Genomic DNA, 6,000 nt, shown 5'->3' on the forward strand with positions numbered 1-6,000 from the left:
TAATAATAATAAAATTGTCATCTTGGCCAGGCTCTTGGTTATTGGCGGACAAAGGGTTAAAAATCTGACAACCTCTTTTTATATAGTTATTTTTTCATTTGACAACTTGTCGACGATCTGTCAGCTCAGCTTGAATCTTCTGCGATGCTTCTGCGATGCTTCTGCGATACTTCTGCGATCTGCACCAATGCAATACATACCCGTCGGTTCGCTAACGAACATCCTAATTCTATGGAAGCAGGGATCACGGATCTAATAACCTCTAGTGTAAATAAAATCAGGCAGTGAATGTGTGATACTACGTCAGAGGCAAATGCGCATACAACGCGCCTGATGGTAAGCAGTCGATCAACATACCGATAGGCCGTCCCTATCGCACCATTTGCAAACTAGTGCGATAGGGGTGGCCGGCCCGATGTTTTATCGTTTATCGCGCGATCATGCCTGCCAGCATCATTAGAGTTTTTTTTTAAATCATATAATTATGAGGGAAACCTGCATACGATTCACTTGATAGTATGGATAATTGGACTCAGGAGTCGTGAACCGTTTTTCTACTCCCGTTGTTATTCGTCATTTAGAGGGTCGTGCATAGATCTTTAAAACCCTACATAAAAGTCTATTCCCAAAGCCAGCGTCCGACGGCTTTCAGCGCATGCGCGCAGTATCGAAAAAACTGAAAACGCATTGTTTGGCTCTGTAACCATGGCAACGCATTGTTATAACGATACTGCGCGCGTTCGCGGGAAGGCTTTGGGCAGCTGAGCTGACAGTGCAAACCATTGCTTCAAAATACAGGAAACAGTGTGAATTTCACGAAAATTCTTTTTTGACCTCCTTTAAACGCCTATTGCATAAAATACTATTTCACATTATCCAATCCGATATCGGATGTCGGAAGGACTTCAATAGAAAAAATCCAAGATGGCGCCTGTAAAGTATGGGATATCGGTCCGACATCCGATATCGGATCGGATAATGTGAAAACGCACTAAGACGCTCTTTTGTTGATGGTCATTTCGGTCTCAATACCGCAGAAGACAGTTCATTCCACGTTTCAGCTGTGCAAGGAAGTTTTTGGAGAAACGCACATTTTGAAGATTCTGTAAGTAGGTGGTAAACTATCTGAGAAAGGTTGAAATTATGTTTTTTCTTATAGAACCCTTACAATTTAGCAACAAACTGAACATAAATAGCAAGACAATACGACGTAGACTATTTATCGCGAGTGAACCTTAACACGCCTTTTGTATTCTACGAGCGAAGCGAACACTTCAGTGTATTACGTCATTAAGGTTTAATTGGACTCTTTGTCCGGAAGCACAAAGGACACGGGTTGATTGAGCAATAAAGTCGCGAGGTTCATCTGTTGGGGTCGCCCTTAAACCGCGACCTCTAGCGGCGGAGATTAATACTTTTTGGGCTAAATTATACAGGAAACCACCAGGATACGTATATCACTTGTAGTACTCCAGCCTGATATGTCTTTAGCCTTTAAATTATTATGATATTGGAAGGCAAACGAGCTGACGAATTAATTAAATAATAAAAAAAAATCTTTACTCAATTCAAGATTGGCTTACATAAATATTAGTTGTTGATACCTCTTTTTAACTCCCGACGCAAAAACGACGGGGTGTTATAAGTTTGACGTGTCTGTCTGTGTGTGTGTCTGTCCTGTCTGTTTGTCTGTCTGTCTGTGTGTGTGTCTGTCTGTGGCATCGTAGCTCCCGAACGGATAAACCGATTTGGATTTAATTCTTTTTGTCTGAAAGCCGAGTTAGTCGGGAGGAGATCGGGAGTGTTCTTAGCCATGTTTCATGAAAATCAGTCCACTATGTCGCGGTCGGGGTTTTTTCAAAATTTGAATTTTTTAAGTAGAAATACCTGTGGTAAGGGGTGCCACTCTTTAAGTAATGTGAATTGTGAAATGAGTTTTTATGTCCTACCTGGCACATTACTTGACTGAGTCACACTGAGTTCAGCATTTCACAATAAAAAAGTTGAAACGGTTTTCTTGAAACGATTGGACCTTTAGGTGGCTTTACTGATTTATAAATGCTATCAAGTCGCATCATTTCAAAATCAACTGTGGATAATGGTCGATGATCATAGCTGACTGTACCCACGAGTATAGATATAGATACATAAACGGTACAAAGCAGAATTTGAGGATATTATTCAGATCAGGAAGACAAAAGACAGGGGTTAAAATTGAGCAATTAAAAGAGGTACATCTGTCGGGGTCGACCTTAAAACCGCTCGCTCGGGTTGAAACAGGTGACGCGAATGGTGCAAAGAACCTTTTCCCCTCACTAGCTCGGAAACACGTGTTTTGTCCTTTAATACCAGCGGGTAAAAACGCATTTTATCCACTAGTGGGTAAAGTAATTTGACCTTAAATAAAGTCAAATTAACTGCTTTAAAATTGATAAAAGTAGGTGAATCTAGTAATAAAGATTATTTACCACCTGTGGAACTACTGGAAGCAGTGATAAACGCATTTTTTGCGTTGTAGTTTCCTCGCTATAGTGAGGGGAAAAGTTTTGTGTTACACTCTGGTGCAAATGTATTTTACTTCTCGTGTGTTAAAAAACTCGCAAGTTCAGGATTCTATTCTCGAACCACTCGCTTCGCTCGTGGTTCAACTATAGAATCCTTTCACTTGCTCGTTTTTCAATTCCACACTCGGCGTTAAAATACAACTTTGCCCCCTTGTATAACAAATAAATATTATTTTAGGCAGAGACACTCCTTACTTACCTACATTGTAGTTGACTTGTTGCAAAGCAAAGCTTTATTGAAATGCTGAATGGCTTTATTGGATTTGCAGATAACAGTCCGAAGCGAAGTACGGATTCTCTTAAATCCTTTCGAACCTGTTAAGGATAACCTGTTGACCTGTTAACGAAGAGGCAGAAATTATGGGATAAATAAATATGCAGGAACTTCGAGAAAGAAGTAAGGTCAGTAAGTAGATAAATCTTATCCGTACTTAATATTATATTATAAATGGGAAAGTATGTGTGTCTATTTGTCCGTCTTTCACGGTAAAACGGAGCGACGAATGACGTGATTTTTTAAGTGGAGATAGTTGAAGGGATGGAGAGTGACATAATTAGGCTACCTTTTGTATCTTTCTAACCCCCCACTTCCCTAAAATAGGGGATGGAGGTCTGTAAGGAGCGTTCCGCAATTTTCGAATTTATCACGAGCGAAGCTGCGCGCAATAGCTAGTTTCATAATTTCATACAATTAAGGGACTTTTTGATTATTTAATCTCTGGCTACAGTGTGGGCATTTAGTAAGCACAGTGATGATGATGATGATGATGTGTTCCTGTTATCCCTTACTAGGGACATAGGGCTCTTAGAAGAATCTTCCACTTTTCACGATCCTGGGCGACTGCTTCCAAATCCTTCCAGCCTAGTCCACTTGCGCCAGCCTCCTTCTCCACTGACCGCCTCCACGTGGTACAAGGCCGCCCCGACCGTCTACTGCCAGGTGATTGCCAGCAGAGACCCTGCTTGGACAGGTGGTTGTCTCCTCTGCGTAGCACGTGCCCTATCCATCGCCACTTCCGTGCGCGTATTTCCTGGCCTACGGGTTTTTGTCCCGTCATCTGCCACAATCTAACACACTCTCAATCAAGTAAGCACAGTATAAACCAGTAATCTCTTCTAACAATTGTCCCGCCGCGTCGTAGGTAGTTTCAACAAAAAGCAAGTTTTAGTTGTACTATTATATATTCTGTGGTTTTAGTTTAAAAATACTTATAATTTTATATTGATCTTGTCGTACTTCATATTTCGTGTCGCTTCATTTCTTCCCTCAGTTGCTCAGATAAGTTTGTTTATTTTCCCCTCACTAGCTCGGAAACACGTGTTTTGTCCTTTAATACCAGCGGGTAAAAACGCATTTTATCCACTAGTGGATAAAGTAATTTGACCTTGAATATAGTTATTTTTTCTGCTTTAAAATTGATAAAAGTGAAGTGAATCTAGTGATGACGATGATTTACCACCTGTGGAACTACTGGAAGCAGTGATAAACGCGTTTTTTGCATTGTACTTTCCTCGCTATAGTGAGGGGAAAAGTTTTGTGTTACACTCGGGTGCAATTGTATTTTACTTCTCGTGTGTTAAAAACTCGCAAGTTCAGGATTCTATTCTCGAACCACTCGCTTCGCTCGTGGTTCAACTATAGAATCCTTTCACATGCTCGTTTTGCAATTCCACACTCGGCGTTAAAATACAACTTTGCCCCCTTGTATAACAAATAACTATTAACTAGGCCAGCTAAAAATAAACATAATTTAACGAAAATGAATGCCTAAGATATTATATTGAAAAGCAAGCAGTGTTCAAAGACAAGATCTCTAGAAGCTATTTTCGCAATGAATGTCCGCAGCCCGCTCAACTTGTTATCAGTCGGAAACACCGGGAAATATTCAATTAATTTCTATCCGTCTACAGCCGTACTCTGATTTTAAAATTTGTTAAAGTTTTGATGTAGTTATGATGTGACACGCAAGATTGATACGACTCTCGGTGGATTTCATGAGGACTTATCAACTCAGCATATTTATCTTTTATGGTATTATTTTTCCGTCTGGCACTCCTTAAAACGTCCGTCAAGTGGCCTCATGGGCGGGATTCTGATAAACCAATTAATTAATTTATAATCACTATGCATTGTACATTCTTGTTCTACTAATTCCCTCTTAGTTTTGGACATTGTCACATATTTACTACCCTAAAACACAATTCTGACAATGAAGGCGCCACTGGACAGTCGAAGTGCTTTGCATTAACAACTTCTGGTTAATGTAATTAATTTGAAATTCACAGAAAATCTGAACCTTGCTTTTTCTCTAACATTGTATTTTAACAAAACATACTGTATAAGGCCCAATCTAGACGGTACGAGAACTCGCATACGAGTTTTATTATATTGCGGTATTTGATGGTTGTGCAAAATTGTATGTAACCTCAACAGCTCGCAATGTAACCAAAATCGCATGCGAGCTCGCACGCCGTCTGAAATCAGGCCTAAGTATGTGTATGTGAAACAAGGGCTTATCACATAGGTTCAGCATAACGGAACTGTTGCACAAAGTTGGCGGGAAGCAAACGAGACGAAGTTTAAAGTTCGCATGTCATGCCGCTAATAGGTTGGGGTGAAAGTCTTTGTTGTGGCTCACGGAAGTGGGGCACAACACCTTTCATTATTGGGGGTATTGTTTATTTATGTTCAGTAAGCGTCAATCGTAGCGGATGAAATATCGCACTAAAAGTATCTGGCCTTAGGCACGCCACAGACAGTCTTAAAAATTCATAATCTTAGAAAAGATTTGCATGCAAACTGACAGTTCAAAGTGACACTGACAGATTTGTCAGTGTCAGTTTGCATACAAATATTTTCTAAGATTACCTATGAATTTTTAAGACTGTCTGTGGCGTGCCTTAATAACTTTTAGGCGAAACTGCATACTATATTCTGTCAAACAAGTCTGACAGTAAATAAGAACTAAGAAAACTATAGGTATCCTTTTCTCTAGCACCCTAAAGAAAAGGATGCATATAGTTTTCTTTGTTCTTATTTACTGACAACCTTGGTTGACAGAATATACTTATGTAAGTAATGGGCGATTTACATTCATCAATAGAGGTGAATAAGTTGATTAAATATACTTAAAAATATTTTAAGCGGGTTACTCACGTGTTAAGTCGATATAACGTTCGACATGTTTCGATCCATTTCCGAGAATCTTTCTCAAGAGTAGCGAGGGCCTTTACATGTCGAGAGGCTCGAGAGCGCGACACGTGAGTAACCCGCTTAATATTTTTAAATATCGTCACTACTTTTCAAAAATCTCGTATCTCACGCTGCTCCTCAAAGTCAAAACGCAGTAAGTCTATATGCATTCCATACATACTTACTACAATTTTCTTTTCATTGACAGACGAAGATAAGGACTGTATCGTCAAGTATAAGGAC

The sequence above is a fragment of the Leguminivora glycinivorella genome, chromosome 4 (assembly GCF_023078275.1).
Source record: "Leguminivora glycinivorella isolate SPB_JAAS2020 chromosome 4, LegGlyc_1.1, whole genome shotgun sequence".
NCBI classification, from domain to species: domain Eukaryota; kingdom Metazoa; phylum Arthropoda; class Insecta; order Lepidoptera; family Tortricidae; genus Leguminivora; species Leguminivora glycinivorella.